The sequence below is a fragment of the Salvelinus sp. IW2-2015 genome, linkage group LG16, assembly GCF_002910315.2.
Source record: "Salvelinus sp. IW2-2015 linkage group LG16, ASM291031v2, whole genome shotgun sequence".
Taxonomy (NCBI): domain Eukaryota; kingdom Metazoa; phylum Chordata; class Actinopteri; order Salmoniformes; family Salmonidae; genus Salvelinus; species Salvelinus sp. IW2-2015.
Window position 1 is genome coordinate 29,623,352 of NC_036856.1, and position 27,188 is coordinate 29,650,539.

Sequence of the window (27,188 nt, forward strand, 5' to 3'; positions counted from 1 at the left end):
TAGCATTAGCCACTTTGCTAACATTAGCGTTAGCTACCTGCCCACAACAAATTGGAATTAGTGATATATCATACATTTAGCAAATTCGTAACATATTGTACGAATTGTAATTCGGAACATTTTGTACAGAATTCCAATTTGTAATATGTCATCCGAATAGTAATTCGTAACATATATGAAAATCTTGAAGGATATCCACAAATTAATACATAGGCCTACCATACGAAACGTAACATATCATACTATTTGGAGTGTCCCGGATTGACATTTACTATGTTACATATACCCCTGAGTCAGTGTTGGAAGGACACTGAGGAACTTCTGCATCTTTATTTCGATAACTTTTGAAATGGCTGGAGCAATCATTGAAAACATGACGACAAAGAAGCCGGTATGTACTGGAATAATTTTGCTCAGTCTTCAAGTAGTGTCAGTTTTAGTCGGGGGATTGATCGGTAAGTGAAACCCAGTTTTGATTTTCTGTCAGATTAGGCTATCGGAAAGATTTCCACTTCTTTAGGATCATAAAAATGAAAAAAAAAATATGCATTTGAAAATGGTCGCCTAATTTCATTTAGTTTATGTGACCTAACAAACAATATAGGCTATAATGAAGGCTATTGTAGMGAATCATTAGCCTACCATCTAAACCGCTTTGAAATATTTGTTAAATACCCGAAAATGTCATATTTACAGCTGTTTGACGCTGGTGACAGTGTACAAAACCAAAAGTAAAAAGACCATTGAGGTACACTGTATGGCCAAAAGTATATGGACACCACTTCAAATTAGTGGAATCAGCTATTTCAGCCACAGCCATTGCTGACAGGTGTATAAAATTGAGCAAACAGCCATTCAATCTCCATAGACAAACATTGGCAGTAGAATGGCCTTACTGAAGAGCTCAGTGACTCAAAGTGGCACCGTCATATGATGCCCCCTTTCCAACAAGTAATTTCATCAAATTTCTGCCCTGCTACAGCTACCCCAGTCAACTGTGTTAGGTTCTAAATATCTGAGTAATAAATTGACGGACACTATAAAAGCTCCAACCAAGTTTATTCCCCCAAAGGATCGAACAGCTGAACAGGCAAAACATATTTCCACCAGTGATAGTATATATACCCCAATTTGGGTGGAGTCTCCTCCTTCTTTCTAAACATTACATCTTTATTGCTCGGCAGGAAGTTAAGTGATACGGGCAATAAACTGTTCCTTCTCCCTTAATGTGACCTGACCTCGACTCCCTTCCTCACTACACCACATCAATCCACCCTTGTCCGTGCCTGCCACATGTTATTGACCTTACTTTACGCAATACATTCCAAACTTAATTGCCTCCACCATATACATTCCTCCTACAGTTAAGTGATAGGGGCGGACATTAAAATGGCGCCGACAGAGAGGGCTGCCTCACTTCTAGTCCTTAGGAAACTTTGCAGTATTTTGTTTTTTATGTATTATTTATTACATTGTTAGTCCAGAAAATCTTAAGTGTTATTACATACATCCAGGAAGAACTATTAGATATCAACTTCCAGGAATATGACTTTYCCGAAGCGGATCCTTTGTCCGAACTAGCCAGGGCAATTGAGCTGATTCCAGAGGCTGACCCAAAACAACGCCGCCAGAGAAGAGGTAGACGGATTGGTCTTCTGGTCAGACTTCGGAGGAGCGCACACTGCCCACCACTTCTGAGTATATTACTCGCTAATGTCCAGTCTCTAGATAACAAGGTAGACAAAATTAGGGCAAGGGTTGCTTTCCAGAGAGACATTAGGGATTGTAACATACTCTGTTTCACGGAAACATGGCTCTCTTGGGATATGCTGTCGGAGTCGATGCAGCCACCTGTATTCTTTGTACGTTGCACCTGCAGGAATAAACATCTCTACGGGAAGAAGAAGGGTGGGGGTGTATGTTTCATGATTAACGACTCATGGTGTAATTGTAACAACACACCTGACCTAGAATTCCTCACAATCAAATGCTGACCGTATTATCTCCCAAGAGAATTCTCCTTGGTTATTGTCACAGCCATGTACAGTTGAAGTCGGACGTTTACATACACCTTAGCCAAATACATTTAAACTCAGTTTTTCACAATGCCTGACATTTAATCGTAGTAAAGATTCCCTGTCTTAGGTCAGTTAGGATCACCACTTTACTTTAAGAATGTGAAATGTCAAAATAATAGTAGAGAGAATGATTTATTTCAGCTTTTATTTCTTTCATCACATTCCCAATGGGTCAGAAGTTTACATACACTCAATTAGTATTTYGTAGCATTGCCTTTAAATTATTTAACTTGGCTCAAACGTTTCGGGTAGCCTTCCACAGGCTTCCCACAATAAGATGGGTGAATTTTGGCCCATTCCTTCTGACAGAGCTGGTGTAACTGAGTCAGGTTTGTAGGCCTCCTTGCTCGCACGCTTTTTCAGTTCTGCCCACAAAKTTTCTATAGGATTGAGGTCAGGGCTTTGTGATGGCCACTCCAATAAATTGACTTTGCTGTCGTTACGCCATTTGGCCTCAACTTTGGAAGTATTCTTGGGGTCATTGTCCATTTGGAAGACCCATTTGCGACCAAGCTTTAACTTCCTGACTGATGTCTTGAGATGTTGCTTCCAATATATCCACATAATTTTCCTCCTCATGATGCCATCTATTTTGTGAAGTGACCCAGTCCCTCCTGCAGCAAAGCACCCCACAGCATGATGCTGCACCCGGTGCTTCATGGTTGCGATGGTGTTCTTCGGCTGGCAAGCCTCCCCCTTTTCCCCAAACATAACAATGTTCATTATGGCAAACAGTTCTATTTTTGTTTTCATCAGACAGAGGACATTTCTCAAAAAGTACGATCTTTTCCCATGTGCAGTTGCAAACCGTAGTCTGGCTTTTTTATGCGGTAGTCTACTGCTGGAAAAACGTATGTGTTATGGCTTTACACCCCCTGCTTATAATGTGGATAAAGGGTTACTTGTCTAACAGAACACAGAGGTGTTCTTTAATGGAAGCCTATCAATATAATCCATTAGAATCAGGAATTCCCAGGGTAGCTGTTTAGCCCCTACTTTTTTTCAATTTTTACTAACATGCCACTGACTTTGAGTAAGCCAGAGTTCTATGTATGCGGATGACTCAACACTATACACAGCGACTGAAATGACTGCAACAAAGAGATGCGTTAGTTTCAGAGTGGATGGCAAGGAATAGATAGCCCAAATATTTCTAAAACTAAAAAGCATAGTATTTGGAACAAACCTCACTAAACCCTAAACTCAACTAATCTTGTAATAAATGATGTTGAAATTGAGCAAGTTGAGTGACTAAACTGCTTGAGTACCTCCTGGATTGTAAACTGTCATGGTCAAAACATATTGATAGAACAGTAGCTAGATGGGGAGAAGTACAGTATGTCATGATAAGGCGCTGCCTCTACTTCTGACAGCACCTGTCCCATTGGTTCAGAACAGGGCACACGGCTGGCCCTTGGATGTACACAGAGAGCTAATATAATAACATGCATGTCAATCTCTCCTGGCTCAAAGTGGAGGAGAGATGACTTCATCACTGCTTGTATTTATGAGAGGTATTGACATGTTGAATGCACCCAGCTGTCTGTTTGAACTACTGGTGCACAGCTCGGACACCCATGCATACCCCACAGACATGCAACAAGAGTCTCCTCACAGTCCACAAGTCCAGAACAGACTATGAAAGGCACACAGTACTAAATAGAGCCATGACTACATGAAACTCTACTCCACATCAAGTAACTCATGCAAGCAGTAAAATTAGATTTAAAAAACAGATAAAAAAAAAACCTTATGGAACAGCAGGACTGTGAAGCAACACAAACAAAGTGCACACACACCACACACACACACACACAACACACACACACACACACACACACACACACACACACACACACACACACACACACACACACACACACACACACACACGCACACACACACACACACCACACACGACACACACAACACACACACACACACAATAGCATACGCACTATACACAGACGTACACATGGATTTTGTACTGTATATATGTGGTAGTGGTGGAGTAGGGGCCTGAGGGCACACAGTCAGAATGTATTGTAATGTTTTTAAAATTGTATAAACTGCCTTAATTTTGCTGGACCCCAGGAAGAGTAGCTGCTGAATGGGGATCCATAATAAATACAAATAAAAGCCCCCCCCCGCCCTCTTTTTGGCAAATCTGACCACGACTCCATTTTGCTCCTCCCTTCAAACAGGATGTACCCGTCTTAAGAACTATTCAGAACTGGTCTGACCAATCGGAATCCACGCTGTTTTGATCACGCGGACTGGGATATGTTCCAGGTAGCATCAGAGAATAATATCGATGTATATGCCGATTCGATGAGTGAGTTTATAAGGAAGTGCATAGGATATGTTGTACCCACTGTGACTATTAAAACCTACCCTAACCAGAAATCGTTGATAGATGGTGGCATTCGCACAAAACTGAAAGCGCGAACCACCGCATTTAACCACGGCAAGGCGACTGCGATTATGGCTGAATACAAACAGTGTAGTTATTCCATCCGCAAGGCAATCAAACAAACAAAATGTCCGTATAGAGACAAAGAGGAGTCGCAATTCAACGGCTCAAACACGAGACGTATGTGGCAGGTTCTACAGACATCACAGGCTTCAAAAGAAAACCAGCTACGTCGTCTTGCTTCCAGATAAACTAAACACTTTCTTTGCCCACTTTGAGGATAATACAGTGCCACCGACGCGGCCTGCTACCAAGGATTGTGGGCTCCCTTCTCCGTGGTTGATGTGAGTAAGACATTTAAACGTGTTAAACCTCGCAAGGCTAACGGCCCAGACGGCATCCCTAGCCGCGTACTTAGAGCATGCACAGACTAGTTGGCTGGTGTGTTTACGGACATATTCAATCTCTACCTATCCCAGTCTGCTGTCCCCACATGCTTCAAGATGGCCACCATTGTTCCTGTTCCCAAGAAGGCAAAGGTAACTGAACTAAATGACTATCACCCTGTAGCACTCATTTCTGTCATCATGAAGTGCTTTGAAAGGCTAGTCAAGGATCATATCACCTCCACCTTACCTATCACCCTAGACCCACTTCAATTTGCTTACCGCCCCAATAGGTCCACAGACAATGCAATCGCCATAACACTGCACACCGCCCTATCCCATCAAGACAAGAGGAATAACTACGTAAGAATGCTGTTCATTGACTGTAGCTCAGCATTCAACACCATAGTACCCTCCAAGCTCATTAAGCTTGAGGCCCTGGGTCTCAACCCCGCCCTGTGCAATTGGGTCCTGGACTTCCTGACGGGCCGCCCCCAGGTGGTGAAGGTAGTAAACAACAWCTCCACTTCGCTGATCCTCAACACTGGGGCCCCACAAGGGTGCGTGCTCAGCCCGCTCCTGTACTCCCTGTTCACCCATGACTGCACGGCCATGCACGTCTCCAACTCAATCATCAAGATTGCAGACAACACAACAGTAGTAGGCTTGATTATCAACAACGACGAGACAGCCTACAGGGAGGAGGTGAGGGCACTCGAAGTGTGGTGTCGGCAAAACAACCTCTCACTCAACGTCAACAAAACAAAGGAGATGATCGTGGACTTCAGGAAACAGCAGAGGGAGCACCCCCATATCCACATCAACAGGACAGCAGTGGAGAATGTGGAAAGTTTTAAGTTCCTCGGCGTACACATCACAGACAAACTGAAATGGTTCAGCCACACAGACAGTGTGGTGAAGAAGGCACAACAGCGCCTCTTCAATCTCAGGAGGCTGAAGAAATTTGGCTTGTCACCTAAAACCCTCACAAACCTTTACAGGTGCACAATTGAGAGCATCCTGTCGGACTGCATCACCACCTGGTACAGCAACTGCACCGCCCACAACGGCAAGGCTCTCCAGAGGGTGGTGCGGTCTGCACAACGCATCACCGGGGGCAAACTACCTGCGCTCCAGGACACCTACAGCACCCGATGTCACAGGAAGGCCAAAAAGATCATCAAGTACAACAACCACCCGAGCCACTGCCTGTTCACCCTGCTACCATCCAGAAGGCGAGGTCAGTACAGGTGCATCAAAGCTGGGACCGAGAGACTGATAAACAGCTTTTATCTCAAGGCCATCAGACTGTTAAACAGCCATCACTAACACAAAGAGGTTGCTGCCTACCTACAGACTTGAAATCATTGGCCACTTTAATAAATGGATCACTAGTCACTTTAATAATGCCACTTTAATTATGTTTACATATCTTGCATTACTAATCTCATTTGTATATACTGTATTTTATGCCATCTATTGCATCTTGACCATGCCGCTCTGTCATTGCTCATCCATATATTTATATGTATATATCCTTATTCCATTCCTTTACTTAGATTTGTGTGTATTAGGTAGTTGTTGTGGAATTAGATGACATGTTAGATATTGCTGCGCTGTCAGAACTAGAAGCACAAACATTTCGCTATACTCGCAATAACATCTGCTAACCATGTGTATGTGACCAATAAAATTGTATTTTATTTGATGCAGATAACCATTAACTTCTGATGTAGACCCTAGAATATAACACTCAATATTTCAATAGGATACCTGATAATGAACAATATTCCAAGTTTAGGAGTCAGAACCCAGAGCCTAAGATCACCATACGCAATACCAAGCGTCGGCTGAAGTGGTGTAAAGCTCGGCGCCATTGACTCTGGAGCAGTGGAAATGTGTTCTCTGGAGTGATGAATCACGCTTCATCTCCTGGCAGTCCGATGGACGAATCTGGGTTTGGCGGATGCCAGGAGAACACTATCTGCCCCGAATGCGTAGTGTCAACTGTAAAGTTGGGTGGAGGAGGAATAATGGTCTGGGGCTGTTTTTTCTTGGTTTGGGCTGGGACCCTTAGTTCCAGTTAAGGGAAATCTTAACGCTACAGCATACAATTACATTCGAAATGATTCTGTACTTCCAACTTTCCAACCCCATCCAACACCTTTGGGATGAATTGGAACACCGACTGCGAGCCAGGCCTAATCACCCAACATCAGTGCCTGACCTCACTTATGCTCTTGTGGCTGAATGGAAGCAAGTCTCCTCAACAATGTTCCAATATCTAATGGAAGGTCTTCCCAGAAGAGTGGATGCTGTTATTGCAGCAAAGGGGGGGCAGGGGGGGGGCAGCTCCATATTAATGCCCATGATTTTGGAAATGGATGTTCAATGAGTAGGTTTCCACATACTTTTGGTCATGTAGTGTAGAACGGCTACACTGCTATCAGACTTGCTTTCAATACATTTGATCGGGTCGTGCACAAGGCTTCATACTCTCAGATTATAGGAAATATTTACCAGTTCTTTGGATCATAAACATTACAGCAAATTTATTTAGACATTAAAAGTCCATAGGTTATGTCAGTGATATGGATAATTTTACGCATCTTTCCCTCTTTTCGCACGAGGCAGCTTGAGGTGTCCGAACAGTTTCTTTACTACAGGATCATTCTCCACTACTAGTTAGCTGTTTTCAGTTCATTAACACACACAGGAAGAATATTGCAATACTGTACTTTCCACTGATTCAATTGAACTGCAACTTGTCATGTGCATAACCAGCCTGTAAGGTGGTTCAAACTTTTCCCCTGTTCCCTATCAGTTGCTAGCCTATAAGCCCACATACATATCTATAAATATTAACACATTTCTGTAAAATTGCGAATGTTCACGTTTGAATAATGTATTTGATATCCCTCTCTATCAGCTCCCAGTCCCACCATGGCTATCCACTATCTGGCTACCAAATGTGTGGACATCCACCATCYCCACATTCACCACAAACACATGGGGCCCGAATGGTTGATGCATTTGGGGCCCAAACAGTATCACAAGATCTGTGACTTCGACAAGTCTTTGGGGAAGACTATTGATGTCAACAACATAGTGTTTTCTCTCCATGTTCCCTTTCCCAACAAACAGATGAGCCCCTGGTTCCAGTTCCTGCTGATGGTTCCACAGTTTACATTGGCTTCAGAATAGTCAACCAGATAGGTAAGTGACATTCCATTTTACTGTAGCTTTCACCTGGATACACCTGGTTAGGCTATGTCATGAAAAGAGCAGGTGTTCCTAATTTTTTGTACACTCAGTGTATATCTGGCTGTGTACAGTACATTGAGCATACAAAACATTTAGGACACCTGCTCTTTCCATGACAGACTGGCCAAGTGAATCCAGGTGAAAGCTATAATCTCTTATTGATGTCACTTGTTAAATCCACTTCAATCAGTGTAGATGAAGGGGAGGAGACTGGTTAAAGAAGGATTGTTAAGCCTTGAGACAATTCAGACATGGATTGTGTATGCGTGCCATTCAGGGGGTAAATGGGCAAGACAAAATGCCAGGAGCACCGGTTTTTGTCAAGAACTGCTACCCTGCTAAGTTTTTCATGCTCGACAGCCAACTTGATACAACTGTGGGAAGCATTGGAGTCAACATGGGCCAGCATCCCTGTGGAACGCTTTTGACACCATGGTTAGAGTCCATGGCCCAATGAATTGAGGCTATTCTGAGGGCAAAAGGGGGTGGGGGTGCAACTCAATATTAGGAAGGTGTTCCTAATGTTTGGTATACACAGTATATATCTCAATGGTTAGCATTTTGTATGAGACAGTAAGTGGTGAGTACATGTTCTTTCAGATGATTAAATGAGAATATTTGTACTCTCCTGTGTACACTCTTCTTCAAGATGAGACTGYAAGGAATCACCTCTGCCTACTGGGAGTAGATTGGGCTAATTGTCTTTGGCTTTTCTATCCTCCTTATATTTGACCTGAGTGAGAAGTAGTATTCATCAATTCGTTTTTTATTTTGGCATTAGTTGATCTGTTTCATTTTGACAAAGATAGTATTTGACTCTCAAAAGATAATGGGATGAATCCATTCCACAACATCTGGTCATTAGACTTGGGGACAGAGATAGCAGTATTCTTCAGAAAATAACTGCATCTCTATGTCTATGATACAAACCCACTATTACATTATAATTAGAACTATAATGTTGGGAGCATTTTCCTCATTATCCTTATATTATAAAAAATGACATTGTATTCTCCTTAACCTAAACCAGAGATGGCCTTCATCATTGTGGCTAGTATTTCCTTGTGCCTGTACTTCCTCTTTCTGTGTGTCATGGTTTAGCAGGTATTCTAGAACTTCAGTGGGAAAATAGGCCAACTGCTGGCCATGACAGAAAATAGAAGACCATGACAGAAAACAGGGTGGGTAAAAGGCAATAATTATTCAATTTGTTTTAAAGTGGCACAGTACCACTCCATTACTTTGAGTTTGTCTCAACACTAACAAGTATAGAATCAGTTTACCCTACTCTCAATCCTAAACATAACCATGATGAGGATGAATGAATATCTGTGGTAAGGGCAAACTTCTATCTTTTCTGTCATTGGGCACAGACAGTGCTTCCCAATACCCTTTAGTTGGTCTTAACACTAACATGTCTGTCCTGGTGTTATCAGGGCATTATCTTCACGTTCAAGTTCCTGGTGTTGGACACTCTGGCGTATGCAGCCGTGACTGTCATCTTCTTTATCGTCAGTCAGGTGAGAGCAACAATAATATCCTGGAGTGATGGTGTAACGTCCTGACCAGAGTTCTTATGTGTTTTGCTTGTTTAGTGTTGGTCAGGACGTGAGCTGGGTGGGAATTCTATGTTGTGTGTCTAGTTTGTCTGTTTCTGTGTCCAGCCTAATATGGTTCTCAATCAGAGGCAGCTGTCAATCGTTGTCCCTGATTGAGAATCATATATAGGAGGCTTGTTTTGTGTTGGGATTTTGTGGGTGATTGTTTCCTGTCTTCTGTCTTTGTGTTCTGCACCAGATAGGACTGTTTTCGGTTTTCACATTTATTGTTTTTGTTGTTTGTAGTGTTCACACATTCTTTATTAAATATGTTGAACACTAGCTGCGCTGCGTTTTGGTCCTCTCCTTCATCCCAGGAAGAAAACCGTTACAGATGGGTCACATGGGTCAATTTGTTCTGTTTTAAGAGTAGAATAACCATCCCTCTTGTGTAATTCAGATACATTATTTCCTGTTTTGGGGGACAATAAATTCCTATTTTATTGTTTTACATTCTATTGTATTCTACTCCATTCCATTCCACCAGGTTATTGAAGTCTACTGGCGCTTGGGTGACTACTCTTTCTGCTTGGGTGACTACTCTATCCAGATGCACAGTCACAGTGCCTTTCTCACAGGAACCTACGGCATGTGGAACTTTGTGTTGTCCATCCTGTTTCTCTACTCACCCTCCCACAAGACTCACATTGACAAGACAGATAACACCGGATCAACAGGTTAACACCCTCTTCAGACTCTATCAATTTGAATATGTTGTTGAGAGGACAGCATTTAACAATACATAATACATAATAATAAAATAATATCAAATAAAGAAAATACTGACTCCGCTACGGACTCGGGAGAGGTGAAGGTCAAGAGCCATGCGTCCTCCGAAACACGACGCTGCCAAGCCGGACTGCTCGCTTAACCTGGAAGCCAGCCGCACCAATGTGTCGGAGGAAACACCAAAGTCAGCTTGCAGGCGCCCGGCCCGCCACAAGGAGTCGCTAGAGCGCGATGGGACAAGGAAATTCCGACCAACCAAACCCTTCCCTAACCCGGATGACGCTGGGCCAATTGTGTGCCGCCTCATGGGTCTCCCAGTCACGGCTGGCTGTGACAAAGCCTTGGATCGAACCCGGGTCTGTAGTGACACCTCAAGCACCGCTATGCAGTGCCTTAGACCGCTGCAAAACTTTGAAGGCCCTCATGGTATATTTGTCATGCCCATGTATTTCAGTTTTGTATTGACTGTTAAAGTATGTGTGTGTCAACAAACTTGGACTTAATCAGTATTTTAATAGATGGCCTACATTTAATTTAAACATAGCATATCTTAAAATGTATTTAACCTTTATTTTGACAGGGAGTCAAGGTCTCTTTAATAGATGAGCCCTGTATACACATCAATACACAATAACATATATCAATATACTCTACATGTATCAATTTACAATGCCTTCAGAAAGTATTCAGACCCCTTGACTTTTTCCACATTTTGTCTTATTGTAAGTCTTATTGTAAAATTGATTAAATAAATGTTTCCCTCATCAATCTACACACAATACCTCATAATGATAGAAATGATAGAAATTTTTGCAAATGTATAAAAATAGAAAGAACTGATTTACATAAGTATTCAGCCCTTTGCTATGAGACTCGAAATTGAGCTCAGGTGCATCCTGTTTCTATTGATCATCCTTGAAATGTTTCTACAACTTGATTGGAGTCCACATGTGGTAAATTCAATTAATTGGACATGATTTGGAAAGGCACACACCTGTCTATATAAGGTCCCACAGTTGACAGTATATGTCAGAGCAAAAACCAAGCTATGAGGTTGAAGGAATTGTCCACAGAGCTCTGAAACAGGATTGTGTCGTGACACATATCTGGGGAAGGGTACCAGAACACTTATGTAGCATTGAAGGTCCCCAAGAACACAATGGCCTCCATCATTCTTAAATGGAAGAAATTCAGARCCACCAAGACTTGGTGGAACCAACCAAGACTTCCTAGAGCTGGCCACCCGGCCAAACTGAGAAATTGGGGGAGAAGAGCCTTGGTCATGGAGGTGACTAACAACCTGATGGTCACTCTGACAGAGCTCAAGAGTTCCTCTGTTGAGGTAGGAGAACCTTCCAGAAGGACAACCATCTCTGCAGCACTCCACCAATCAGGCCTTTATGTTAGAGTGGCCAGACGGAAGCCACTCCTCAGTAAAAGGCACATGACAGCCCGCTTGGAGTTTGCCAAAAGGCACTTAAAGGGCACTCAGACCATGGGAAACAAGATTCTCTGGTCTGATGAAACCAAGATTGAACTCTTTGGCCTGAATGCAGAGCGTCACGTCTGGAGGAAACCTGGCACCACCCTACGGTGCAGCATGGTGGTGGCAGCATCATGCTGTGGGGATGTTTTTCAGCGGCAGAGACTGGGAGACTAATCAGGATCGAGGGAAAGATGAATGGAGCAAAGTACAGAGAGATCCTTGATGAAAACCTGCTCCAGAGCGCTCAGGACCCTAAGCACACAGCCAAGACAACGCAGGAGTGGCTTCGGGACAAGTCTCTGAATATCATTGAGTGGCCCAGACAGAGCCCGGACATGAACCCGATCGAACATCTCTGGAAAGACCTGAAAATAGCCTGACAGAGCTTAAGAGGATCTGCAGAGAAGAATTGGAGAAACTCCCCAAATACAGGTGTGCCAAGCTTGTAGCGTCATACCCRAGAAGACTCAAGGCTTTAATCACTGCCAAAAGTGCTTCCACAAAGTACTGAGTAAAGGGTCTGAATACTTATGTAAATGTGATATATATATTTTTAAGCAATTCTAAAAACCTGTTTTTGCTTTGTCATAATGCAATATTGTGTGTAGATTGATGAGGGGAAAAAACTATTTCATACATTTTTGAATTTGGCTGTAACATAACAAATTGTGGAAAAAGTAAAGAGGTCTGAATACTTTCCGAATACACACATCAATATTCACATCGATAAGCCTAATACAGTAGCTATGAGATTGAGGAACAGTCAGGGGGGCAGGCTCACAGGCAGAGGGCGCCCTGTATATAAAGAAGGAGACGTGGAGATAAATTGCACAATTCCAGTCCTCCCTCCAACCAGCGTTCCCACCATTCCATGTATTTAGACAGACCAGAGAGAAAAAAGGTCGTTCCTCCTTTCTGTCTGTCACTCAGCCGTGCAGCTCAACGGAATCGCGGTTGGCTAAAAGTCGAACTAGTCGGTCATAACAGTAGGTTTATGTTAATTAAAAAATATATTAATTACTTTATACCCAAGAAAAGCACGACGGCTCGATTTCAGCGGACTTCAAGATACTTTATCGATTCCAAGAGGCAATGAAAACAGATTTTTCGAAAATTGTGCAGCCCTAGAGATTAAGATTTTGTTTAAGATTTTGCGTTTGTAACAGAGGCCAGCCATAAAGCAGGTGAGTGCAGAGCTATCGGGGTTAGATTAATGAGAACAGAATATACATCATTCGAATTATATTGGCGTTAAGAGCACATGTAACTAAACTTCTACAGATTATAGTTGGTATGGATGTGTAGGATTAGGATACCTGCCTTTTTGTTACACGTCGGGTTTCTCTCACGCCTGCCTGCGTGATGCCGTTGTCTTGCCATATGGTCAGTCTCTTATCCCATGTGGGTTTAAGCAAATGTGTAGCATCACTGTTTTACTCCAGCGCCAGCATAGTATATGTTCTTGTAATATATACATGTTTTTGTAATTGCATAGTAATGGAGTTTTTGCTGTTGGATAGAACAACTTGATGTTATCCTTTATGCTGTCTTCTACAGAGAAACTCAGACCCACACATGTCTTGGGTTGAATAAAACACCAATAATAATCTTTAATAATAAATCAATGTATGGCCCATCTCTACCTTATGTTTGTGTGTGGTGCCTTGAGGGTCAGCACACACTGCGGATATCAGCCTTTTTTGAATAAATGTGATGAGTCTGAACTTGTGACCGTTGATGTGTAGTTCCAGAGACAGTGCAAGGATAAATGGACAAATCTGGAACTTGCTCTGTGTTCAATGTTTTAAGATTTTTTTTCCATCTCTGCTAAATGGTAAATCTAGTTTTTTTCCCTCTCTGCTAAATGGTAAATCTAGATCTTTTTTTCATCTCTGCTAAATGGTAAATCTAGATATTTTTTCATCTCTGCTAAATGGTAAATCTAGATATTTTTTTCATCTCTGCTAAATTATAAATCTAGATATTTTTTTTTCATCTCTGGTAAATGGTAAATATAGATCTTCATCTTCGCAGGAAGTGATCATAACCTCTTAGAAAAAAAGGTGCTGTATCTCGAACCTTAAAGGGTTCTTTGGCTCTCTCCATAGGAGAACCCTTTGAAGAACCCATTTTGGTTCCAGGTAGAACCCTTTTTGATTCCAGGTAGAAATCTTTTGGGTTCCATGTAGAACGCTTTCCATAGAGGGTTCTACGTGGAACAAAAAATGGTTCTACCTGTAACTTAAAAGGGTTATCCTATGGGGACAGCCGAAGAGCTGTTTTGGAACCCTTTTTTCTGAGAGTGTATGAATGCTGTTTCACCAGTCTGGTCTGGTTGAGCCTGTAAGGTACTGTGACCAGTTCAGACACCTGCACTGTCATGTCCAAGACTTTATAAGATGACCTGTAATGGAATTAACAAGAATAGCACATCTTCTTTAACTGTTTCCTAGTGTTGCCAAAGTTGACTTGAAAGCAGTAACCTTGGTTCAGAATGATGTCTGTCTGAAAGGCCTGATGAAGATTCACCATTATTAGTGTGTCGGTGTTCTTTGCCCACTAGACTTACAGTACATGTACCAGAAATTAATATCTTCTTTCACCTTCAAAAGGTCTGAGCCTGTTCATGCCATGCTAGATTTTTGAATGTAGAAATATAATGTAATTATATTAGAAACCACTGCTGTAGATCATTTAAGGTGAATCAAAAGGTCAGGCGAGAAGTGGAGTAACCACCTGTGGCTTTGTGTCCCAAATGGCACCCTATTATGTAATGCACTTATTTTGATACTTAAGTATATTTAAAACCAAATACTTTTAGACTTTTACTCAAGTAGTATTTTACTGGGTGACTTTCACTTTTACTTGAGTCATTTTCTATTTAGATATCTTTACTTTTCCTCAGGTATGACAATTGGGTACTTTTTCCACCACTGCACACACACACAAAGTTCATGACTCTGATAGGTTCTAACAAGGGTTGGTTGACAGACAAAACCAAACAAAGGATGTTCCTCCTCATATTAAACCAATAGCTGTGGCTTGCCAGTGTAACTGGTGTTGACGAATAGAAGAGTGGGAGAGGGGCATGGGGTCAGAGAATTAAGGAAAAGAACAGTTAGCACAATCATCCCCTTGTTATCCCTTATGTGTAGTTTGATCTCTGTTAATCCATGCCATGTTAACTGAATCATCAAACCAGATTAAGGCAGGGGGAACTAAAACCTGTCAGAATCACAGGAACTTCAAACTGATTCAAAAACKGCATCCCAAATAGATCCCTATTCCCTATATAGGCTAGTGCATTAGGGCTCTGTTCAAAAGTATAGATAATCACTAAAATATACTGAAGTATCAAAAGTAAAAGTATAAATCATTTAAAATTCCTTATATTAAGCAAACCAGATGGCACAATTTTCTTGTTTAAAAAATGTAAGCATAGCCAGGGGCACTTTCCAACACTCACACATAATTAAAAAAACGAAGCCTTCATGTTTAGTGAGTCCGCCAGATCAGAGGCAGTAGAGATGACTAGGGGTGTTCTCTTGATAAGTGCGTGAATTGGACCATTTTCCTGCAAAGCATTCAAAATGTAATGAGTACTTTTGGGTGTCATGAAAAATGTATGGAGAAAAACATACATTGTTTTCTTTAGGAATGTAGGGAAGTAAAAGTAGTCAAAAATATAAATAGTAAAGTACAGATACGCCCAGAAATGACTTAAGTAGTACTTTAATGTATTTTTACTTAAGTACTTTACACCACTGTGTATGTGTGTATCAAAGTGATGAAGTTATTCTGACGCTGTGACTCAAGGCAGCACTCTGTTCAACACCAAAAGGCTGACCATGCAGAATGTTAGAATGATACATTTTTGAGTGGTTTCTACTTAACCAGCCTCATCATAGACAGACTCCTCACAGGTTATTGTATTTTAAAGCATGATCTACAGTGATGCCTTTGCACTAGGCTACTCCAGCTCCTATGCCAAACTGCATCCCATAGGGCAAAACTGTCKGAAATGTTCGTAAACTGGTTGTAATGATGTTATTTCACACATCGTTGCCCTTTGGAATTGGGTTATGTTGTAAAGACTGTATATATCTGCATGCAAGTTGAGGAAAGCCTATAGGTTTGTCTGTATTCCTTTATGGGTGGCCCCAGTTGAGCATTTGAATCGCAGCCAGTCCCAGCAGGGCATCCAGATTTCAGTGGTCTTTTTGTTGTGTCTCAACAACCCAGTCAGACCCCACTGTGTCATTAGTTTGTTTGTGAACTCAACTGTTCCTTTGGCTGTGTTGTTTTTACTCTCAGTCTCTGAAAGAGTTTTGAGTTCCTCAAGCAGCCAGATAAGAGATTATGCTGTGCCCTGCCGTTGTGTGGGCCTACAGTGGTTAGAAAGTTCAGTGTATGGAACAACCAGCCAGACATACTGAACACTGACTATAACAATAACACTAAATTCTAAAGCTTATTTGAACTAATGTCCACTGAATATGTAGGTCTACCTGTTGATGGGTTTTAGGGATTATTGTCGATCCAACTTGAGGAAAGGTTTAGTGATTTATGAGACGTTACAGTCAGTAATATGTGATTAAACCTGCTGAATCACAGAGGAATGACAAACAGCTTGTAATAGCAGGAAGCAACCAAAACAGGGTTAAAACGGACAATTTCACCTTTTCCCCCTGGGGCTCCGAAAGCGTAGCTCTTTTATCCGGAATGGGGCGGAATGATGACATCATAGGTAGCGTTGCCTGGACAACTGAGCAGCGTAGATGGAATTAAAAGCCTCCATGCCACTCCTCATCTGTATCATTGGGTTAGCAGGGCGTCTCCCATTCATTCACACCAACAGATACACACACACACACACACACACGCACGCACGCACACAGGTACACACACAACACACACAAGAACAACACGCACGACATGTACACACGTGTGTGTATGTCGTGTGTGTTGTTTGTGTGTAACGTGTGCTTGTGGTGTGTGTGTGTGTGGCGTGTTTGTGTGTGTGTGTGTGTGTGTGTGTGTGTGTGTGTGTGTGTGTGTGTGGAACGAACAGCTGACTGAAGACAGGACAGCCGGGTGTTTGTGCGGTTGAGTCCGTTTCTGCGATAACATTGACTCTTAACAACGTGATGAAACTTTGTTGCCCCTTGCTGGAACAAGCAAAGTGTTGTAGCAAAGGATGAAAATGGGCTTAGAAACTCTAACCCTGGAAATTTGACTGATAAACTCATGCGTACACTCGCAATGTCTGCCTGGTATTGTGATGCAATATTGACCATCGTAATGTAGCATGTTCATTCAAATGATGTTATCTGATGTGGCTCATGCAATGGAGTCTATTTTTTGCAACGTCAGTTGAGTTGAATCAACAAATCACAGCACATATTGATGGGTACACTTCCTGGTTTTACTTCCTGCTTCGCTCCTATGGGTACACTCGCAATGGCCACCAGTCCACCCATTATGCCATAATGTATTTGCTATTTGAACGGTTATTATGGAGACCCCGGTCATTTGGCTGACCAATTACCATCATCAAAAATTCCATTACCGTTACATCCCTACTGTAACGTCGACGCAGGGAGTCAGGGAACAGGTGCAGTTAGTGAGTTTAATATTAACGAACATAGAACGATACAAAACAAAAGAAATGTCTGACAAGAAAACATAACCAATACTGTTTGATAATAAAAGAGTGCTATATAAAGGGTAAGTAATCAGGGAGTAATGAAGTTCAGGTGTGACTGATGAGGAGTCGCAAATGTGCGTAAAGATGGGTTGCCAGGACCGGTGGTTAGTAGAACGGCGATGTCGAGCGCCGGGGAGCGGGAGTAGACGTGACACCTACGTTGGGCTCCCTTGTGGAACACAGGTGAAAATCGCTTTCTGTTCCCATGAATGAATGGTATTTAAAGAGACTAGTCCACTTGGAGTGGTGTGTGTGTGTGTGTGACTGTGTGTGTGGGGTGAGGTGGGGAGGTGGGGTGATGGAAGGAAGTTCTTTTTGGAAGCTGACATCAGTGTGAAGTTGGGGGCCAATCTGGTGCTGTTGTTGGAGTGCCATTCTGTTGTGTCTGAGTCAATGAATGAGCTTTATTATAATTCCAAGCCCTGCCGCTCTGTATGCCCAAACCTGTTCAACCCAATAGTGGCAGGTCATACTGCATCATAATAACAGTACATGGTTCTGTTCACAGCTTCACCCTTTAAAGGCACACCCACTAGCATTTCTTGATCTTGTGATTACTGTACAGAATGAATTACACACACAATCGTGTCTAAAAACAAACAAATGCCAATCAGGGCATCTGTTCTCCTTCTTCATCTCTGACTTTGCACTTGTAAATATCCCCCCCCCCCCAGTTCTCCAAAACTAAAACAGACAAGTGTTCGGGCCACACTGTTGACTGGATGCAAAGGAGTGTGTGTTGTTTGTATGTGTGTGTGTGTTTTTTGTATGTGTGTGTGTGTGTGTGTGTGTGTGTGTGTGTGTGTGTGTGGTGTGTGTGTGTGTGTGTGTGTGTGTGTGTGTGTGTGTGTGTGTGTGTGTGTGTGTGTGTGTGTGTGTGTGTGTGTGCAGTGCTTTTTGTAAGTACATGGAGTAGCCAGCCAAATAGAAAAAGTTGCCAGCCAGGGAGTTCCTGTCTGAGGGGGCATGCCCCCACAATATGTGTTTTGCAGAACAAGCTCTATTGGTGGCCTCTGGTACATTCTAATGCCTTGATTCCAGCTGAAATACACAGCTACATTATTGAATACTTTAATGACTTTACCTCCAGATTGGTAAAATGAGTTGTGGTATAGAAAGACATGACTTTACAATTAAAATGACTGAAAATGTATCAATTCAGTGTGCTGTTAGTTGTTTTGGATATTGTTTAGGCCTAGGCCTATATGATCAGGACTAAGTAAGGTTATTGTTAAAAAAGGCTATCTTAATTAAAGTCATATTTACAGTTGTACTAAACATATGAAATCAAATCAAATCAAATTTGATTTCTCACATACACATGGTTAGCAGATGTTAATGCGAGTGTAGCAAAATGCTTGTGCTTCTAGTTCCGACAATGCAGTAATAACCAACGAGTAATCTAACAAAACAATTTCACACAAACTACCTTATACACACAAGTGTAAAGGGATGAAGAATATGTACATAAAAATATATGAATGAGTGATGGTACAGAACGGCATAGGCAAGATGCAGTAGATGGTATAGAGTACAGTATATACATATGAGATGAGTAATGTAGGGTATGTAAACATATAACAGTGGCATTGTTTAAAGTGCTAGTGATACATGTATTACATAAAGATGGCAAGATGCAGTAGATGGTATAGAGTACAGTATATACATATGAGATGAGTAATGTAGGGTATGTAAACATTTATTAAGTGGCATTGTTTAAAGTGGCTAGTGATACATTTTTTACATACATTTTCCATTATTAAAGTGGCTGGAGTTGAGTCAGTATGTTGGCAGCACCACTCAATGTTAGTGGTGGCTGTTTAACAGTCTGATGGCCTTGAGATAGAAGCTGTTTTTCAGTCTCTCGGTCCCTGCTGTGATGCACTGTACCTCGCCTTCTGGATGATAGCGGGGTGAACAGGCAGTGGCTCGGGTGGTTATTGTCCTTGATGATCTTTATGGCCTTCCTGTGACATTGGGTGGTGTAGGTGTCCTGGAGGGCAGGTAGTTTGCCCCCAGTGATGCGTTGTGCAGACCTCATACCCTCTGGAGAGCCTTACGGTTGTGGGCGGAGCAGTTGCCGTACCAGGCGGTGATACAGCCCGACAGGATGCTCTCGATTGTACATCTGTAGAAGTTTGTGAGTGCTTTTGGTGACAAGCCGAATTTCTTCAGCCTCCTGAGGTTGAAGAGGCGCTGCTGCGCCTTCTTCACAACGCTGTCTGTGTGGGTGGACCAATTCAGTTTGTCCGTGATGTGTACGCCAAGGAACTTAAAACTTACTACCCTCTCCACTACTGACCCGTCGATGTGGATAGGCGGGTGCTCCCACTGCTGTTTCCTGAAGTCCACAATCATCTCCTTTGTTTTGTTGACGTTGAGTGTGAGGTTATTTTCCTGACACCGCACTCTGAGGGCCTTCATCTCCTCCCTGTAGGCCGTCTCGTCGTTGTTGGTAGTCAAGCCTACCACTGTAGTGTCGTCTGCAAACTTGATGATTGAGTTGGAGGCGTGCATGGCCACGCAGCGTGGGTGAAACAGGGAGTACAGGAGAGGGCTCAGAACGCACCCTTGTGGGGCCCAGTGTTGAGGATCAGCGGGTGGAGATGTTGTTACCTACCCTCACCACCTGGGGCGGCCCGTCAGGAAGTCCAGCACCCAGTTGCACAGGGCGGGGTCGAGACCCAGGGTCTCGAGCTTGATGACGAGTTTGGAGGATACTATGGTGTTAAATGCGAGCTGTAGTCGATGAACAGCATTCTCACATAGGTATTCCTCTTGTCCAGATGGGTTAGGGCAGTGTGCAGTGTGGTTGCGATTGCGTCGTCTGTGGACCTATTGGGGCGGTAAGCAATTTGGAGTGGGTCTAGGGTGTCAGGTATGGTGGAGGTGATATGGTCCTTGTCTCTCAAAGCACTTCATGATGACGGAAGTGAGTGCTACGGGGCGGTAGTCGTTTAGCTCAGTTACCTTAGCTTTCTTGGGAACAGGAACAATGGTGGCCCTATTGAAGCATGTGGGAGCAGCAGCCTGGGATAAGGATTGATTGAATATGTCCGTAAACACACCAGCCAGCTGGTCTGCGCATGCTCTGAGGACGCAGCTGGGGATGCCGACTGGGCCTGCAGCCTTGCACGGGTTAACATGAATTGCCACAATGATGTTTTCTTGCTCTGCTGCTGTGGACACCTTTGAATCCTAGGAAAATACAACAAGATCTTTGGTTTACTTGTCCTGATGCAATACCATGGACATATCTACGTTGTATGATTTATGAATAGGAGATTAACTTTATTCAGTCAGTTTGACACCTTTTATAAACTAGTCATCACTTCCTGTTCGGTCATCAATCAAAGAACAGTAAATAGCCTATGCTCCCGACTCCGTGGCTGGCTATAGTAGAACCTATGAAACAGGCGAAAGAAAATAATTGAATGTGCCACAAAACAATAATTAAGTAGATTTCAACTCATTGTCACCACGTACATTACATGGGACATGTAAATTCACTTACAGGAGACGATGAAGAAGCATCATGCTCTCCCTCCGTGAAAATCGGTAGAAAGCTATACAGACTTTTCTGACTAACGAATTGAAACGTTAAAATTKAATAGAAGCCTAGTTAATTAATGAAGTGGAAAAAGTACCCGGCTAACAATGAGTCTGTTATCGGCTATTTGGCCGACGGCCGGTGCTTATGGAAAACACTGTGTGTGTGTGTCCATGTGCTATGTGTTCATCTGTGGTCTGCAGACAGCAGTGGTGGAGCTGCTGAAGCAGAACAGTCCAGTTCTGCAGCCTCTGCACTTCCTTGTTGGATGTCCTTGTGTCACTCCCCTGTAGAGGCAGACATACATCCTGGTCCCTTCTAAGTGAAGGTCAATCAGGACTATCTAGGGTGTGTTTTGAATACAGGGTCATGGGTGTGTTGTAAATGCAGACTAATGGCTGAACTATAGTACTGTACTGTAGCTGACAGTGCTCAACATTAGCTAGGTCACCTCCAGACAATACGATGTCAGACAGAGAGCCTTGTTGTGAACCACAGACGGTGTGGAAGCTGCTGTCACACAGTTGTGATGGGGTATTTATAGACTCCTGCTTTGTGTGTGCTTGCGCTAGCTCTCCCGCCTCTCCCCTAACGTCATCCAGGACCCAGCCTCCTGCCGACCAATGTATTGGGCAGACACACAGCCACAGTTATATTATATACATTCAGTCTGTTTCCTACGTGCGTCTCTAATAAAGAAYACCACAATTTACTCTTTAACTAACTCCTACTACTCCTTTCCCTATTCACTTCGTCAYATGAGTCATTAGTGCTTACCTGTAGGGGCCTTGACTGACTGACTTGTAGTGAGTGCATACATTCCCCATGGGAATTGAACCTACGACCCTGGTGTTGCTAGGACCATGCTCTTACCACCTGAGCCACACAGGACCACAGGAAGAGGTTGCCCCCCCAAGCACCCCAATCCTTTTTAGTCTAGGACTAGGCTTAAATGGTGTCCGGGACACCAGCTCTTAGATATCTCGAGCTAACCTTAGAGGGGCCACACCCATGCACTAGTTCTCACCTGAGAGCAGAGCAGGCCTTGGTGACATTGGAGCTGGTCAGTGGGAAAGATGAAGCTCTGGATAAATAGTATTATGCAAGCCACTTACTCTTAATAACACATCTSTAGGCCAAATGCTACTCACCCTCAGGCTGTATCTCAAATGGTACCCTATTCCGTACACAGTGCACTACGTAGAGCCTTTTGGGTTCTGGTCAAAAGTTATGCATTATAGGGMAATAGGGGGCCATTTGGGAAGCAGACAGTCACTACAAGAGTAGACAGACAGCTTGTTGCGTGTTTTTTACAAGTCTGTTACGTGTCAGAGCAGAGAATCCAGTGGGCACTGGCCAGTGCCATGGTGATGCTGCTGTTTACGTGGATGCATGGTGGTGGCCACAATAGCTGAGCTAAGGGTGCGTCTTAAATGGCACCTTATTTCCTGTATATTACACTACTTTTATTGCACTATAAAGGGAAAGGGTGCTATTTTGGATGCACACTAAAGACTGGAGAAGCCATAGCAAAGGGAAGTAACAGGTTGCTTAGCAACTGCCAGACACAGTGGGTAATAAAACATCTTTACATCTTACAATAAAATACATACATCGATTGAGTCTAAGAACTACAGTACTGTCACGTTCCTGACCTTATTTCCTTTGTTCAGTCTTTGTTTAGTTGGTCAGGACGTGAGCTGGGTGGGCATTCTATGTTATGTGTTTCTATGTTTGGTTTAGGGTTGTCTGATTTGCCTGATATGGTTCTCAATCAGAGGCAGGTGTTTTACATTGTCTCTGATTGAGAACCATATTTAGGTAGGCTGTTCTCACTGTTTGTTTGTGGGTGATTGTTCCTGTTCGTGCGTTCATTGTTTTTCATTTGTTCACATGTTCAGGACTGTTAGCGTCATTGGTTTTGTTTTGTTTATTGTTTTGTTCGTCTAGAAAAGTATTCTAATAAATATGGATACATACCACGCTGCGTTTTGGTCCTCCGATCCTTCTAACTTATCCTCCTCAGACGAGGAGGATTACGACGAGCGTTACAAGTACATAATATTTGTTCATGTTCTACCTCAATTTCCTCATACCCTTGCACATCAACTTGTACTGGTACCTCTTGTATAAAGCCAAGTTATCATTACTCATTGTGTATCTATTATTACTTTATTATGTGTTTTTCTTTTCTATTATTTCTCTATTTTCTTTCTCTCTGCATTGTTGGGAAGGGCCCGTAAGCATTTCACTGTTAGTCTACGCCTGTTGTTCCTAGGTTACCATGGTTGGATTGTATTGGGTTGGCATAATGCATGTTGTTACTGGTCATTTCTATGTAAAAGGACCCATAAGCACAAAAATGTTACATTTATAGGAGCATATAACATTTGGTGTCAAATGAAAGCTAAGAGTCTATATTTTTGGGAAATGAAGGCATACATACATTTTTCAACCATTTTCCACTTTTAGCAATATATTCGCCTGTATTTACCCCCCAAAAATGAAACGCTAATGTGGCTGTTAAAAAGAGCTACAAATGCCATGATGATCTGGATGAGATTGCTGAATCGAGGCAAAGGTATGGATCTCTGGATTAACTATCTAATGTTAGCTAAATTTTGTAATTAATAAATTGGTAAAATGGCTTTTTAAATAAACAATTCTGTGAACTGTCTTGTGCAGGTTTTAAATTGACCTAATACCTGTTAGCAAAAGTGTCAGCTAGAGATGACGAGCAGGAGCTTGCAGGGATTTATTTGTAGTCTTCCATGACGCTAATTAGCATGTTTGAATCTGAGAGTAAATAGAGCTGAAATATATTGATAAAAGTCACCTTGTCCGAGAGAGATTTGCATGGTTATCAAAACGTCATGCCAGGGTAGGCATACACTAAACACAGCCCTTATTTTAAGTGTTTCTAAAATCCCCTATGGGAAAAATGAATGGTGCAAAAACGATTGGAACCATTTCCCTGTTTGACCGCTAGGTTTTATGGGTATTATGACACCTCCACTGTGGGGCTCTATTGCCATATGGGAACCTAAATATTTATGAATTACTGGTAGATAATGTGTCCTTCTTGGAATATTCAGAAAGAACAACACCATGCCTGCATCCCAAATGGCACCCTATTATTCCCTTTATTATTCATTACTTTTTTCCCCCTTTCAAGTTGATACAAGGAATGAAAATGTAAACTTTGTCGTTATCATGAAGAGTTTATTTTAGTTTCAAGCCTTCTAGAGACACCAAAAGTGTGGCCTATCATCATATTTGAATCACTGAAGTAAAATAATAGTGTAGTATTTGAACGTTGCTAGCCATTACACTTTATGACCTGTTATTTTGTTTAAACGTTTCATCTGGAGTGGCGCTCTCTCTGGTCTCCATGACGAGTTTCCTGCCCGCTTCCTARTGATTCAGAAACCCACAAATGGCCCCAGCCCTTTAGAGAAGTAGCTTGGTGGCATTTTACACACAAACACGCACGCAAAGGCTCCTCTGACTGTAACTGTAACTTAACCATTCCAGAAGGGACTAGGCTACTCTTGTCTTGTTCTCCTGTGTTTTGGGACTTTCCTTCCCAGTGACCCATAAAACAAAACAATGCCTCTGATACTGAATACTTGCTTTGCTATGTCTGTTGCTCCGTTGCTGTAGCCCGCTCCAACTAACTGACCTATCTTTGACCCATTAAACAAAATACCTCCCTGATGCTGAATTCTTGATTTGCTCTGTCTGTTACGGTTTACTCAAAATGTTGGTAGATGTTTGCCCGAAACAAATTGCTCCATTTATGGCCATTAAGTCCTGAATATTTAAGCCATTTCAGCTCAGATGGACCCAAAGTGCTAAACACTGAATGACAGCAGGCTTACTGCACCCACACTAAGAAAAAAAGCTTATATCCAGAACCTAAAAGGGTTCTTCAGTTGTCCCCATAGGAGAAAAAAGGGGAACCCTTTTTGGTTCCAGGTCAAACTATTTTGGGTTCCATATAAAACCCTTTCCACAGAGGGTTCTACATGGAACCCAAAAGAGTTCTACCTGGAACCAAAAAGGGTTCCCCTATTGGGACAGCCGAATAACTCKTTTGGAACCGTGGGAGATTGCACTAAACCTATGGGAGATCAATGAGGACCAAAAATTGTCCTATGCACCCAATAACACCCAATAACTGTTCTGATTGTTTTATGGGTTTAGCTTATAGATCTTAGATGGTTCAGTTGGCCCACCAGACTCTCCCCAGCTCCTCTTGTCATCATTGACTGTTCAAAAGTGAGTGACATTGTTTCATTTGCTCAGTATGGAGAGTGCCATATATGTCCTCCACTGTAACAAGATCCTCCGGGCTATAGATAAGAGGAAAGTGTTGTGTTGATTCAGAGAGCATACACACACAGCACTACAGATAAATCTGGGATCAGCTCTGAAACAGACGTTGGTCTGACTGGTTTCACTGGAATGTGTTGAAGAATGATAGACTCTGAATGACTGGCAAGTTGAAGCTGAGGATGACTCCACCCGAAATTGTGTGGTCACCAGTCATTGTTTACTGTACTTCMAACAGGATGAGACAGCCTATGCTACTCTCTTGACTCTGATGATGACATGGGTCATCATCACAAGTTACACAGGATATGAATGTAATCTATTTCTTTCTATTTCTTTCAAATTCCACAACAAAACGTAATACACACAATCTAGTCAAGGAATGGGAGGAGACTAAATAAGTATAAAATATATGGGTGAGCAGTGACAGGGCGGCTAAGATGCAATAGATAGTAAAGAATAGATAGTAAAGGATACAGTATACAGTATATACAGTCGTGGCCAAAAGTTTTGARAATTACACAAAAATTWATTTTCACCAAGTCTGCTGCCTCAGTTTGTATAATGGCAATTTGCATATACTCCAGAATGTTATGAAGAGTGATCAGATGAATTGCAATTAATTGCAAAGTCCCTCTTTGCCATGCAAATTAACTGAATCCCCCCAAAACATTTCCACTACATTCCAGCCCTGCCACAAAAGGACCAGCTGACATCATGTCAGTGATTCTCTCGTTAACACAGGTGTGAGTGTTGACGAGGACAAGGCTGGAGATCACTCTGTCATGCTGATTGAGTTCGAATAACAGACTGGAAGSTTMAAAAGGAGGGTGGTGCTTGGAATCATTGTTCTTCCTCTGTCAACCATGGTTACCTGCAAGGAAACACGTGCCGTCATCATTGCATTGCACAAAAAGGGCTTCACAGGCAAGGATATTGCTGCCAGTAAGATTGCACCTAAATCAACCATTTATCGGATCATCAAGAACTTCAAAGAGAGCGGTTCAATTGTTGTGAATGCTTCAGGGTGCCCAAGAAAGTGCATCTGCACGCACAATGAGGCGAAGACTTTTAGAAGATGGCCTGGTGTCAAGAAGGGCAGCAAAGAAGCCACTTCTCTCCAGGAAAAAAATCAGGGACAGACAGATATTCTGCAAAAGGTACAGGGATTGGACTGCTGAGGACTGGGGTAAAGTCATTTTCTCTGATGAATCCCCTTTCCGATTGTTTGGGGCATCCGGGAAAAAGCTTGTCCGGAGAAGACAAGGTGAGCGCTATACCATCAGTCCTGTGTCATGCCAACAGTAAAGCATCCTGAGACCATTCATGTGTGGGGTTGCTTCTCAGCCAAGGGAGTGGGCTCACTCACAATTTTGCCTAAGAACACAGCCATGAATAAAGAATGGTACCAACACATTTTCCGAGAGCAACTTCTCCCAACCATCCAGGAACAGTTTGGTGACGAACAATGTATTTTCCAGCATGATGGAGCACCTTGCATTAAGGCAAAAGTGATAACTAAGTGGCTCGGGGAACAAAACATCGATATTTTGGGTCCATGGCCAGGAAACTCCCCAGACCTTAAACGTGTTAACCCTCGCAAGGCTGCCGGCCCAGACGGTATCCCTAGCCGCATCCTCAG

At 42.6% G+C, this 27,188-nt stretch overlaps 1 protein-coding gene across 2 annotated transcripts in view; it reads left to right on the forward strand.

The window, feature by feature from the left end:
- Positions 1–12,806: 12,806 nt before the first annotated feature.
- Positions 12,807–27,188, forward strand: part of gng12b (guanine nucleotide binding protein (G protein), gamma 12b) — a 62,286-nt gene continuing 47,904 nt past the window's right edge. For both annotated transcript variants that reach the window (XM_024004165.2, XM_024004164.2), the window contains exon 1: positions 12,807–13,138. The gene's annotated coding sequence lies outside the window, so the exon portion shown is untranslated. The remainder of the gene's footprint in view (positions 13,139–27,188) is intronic.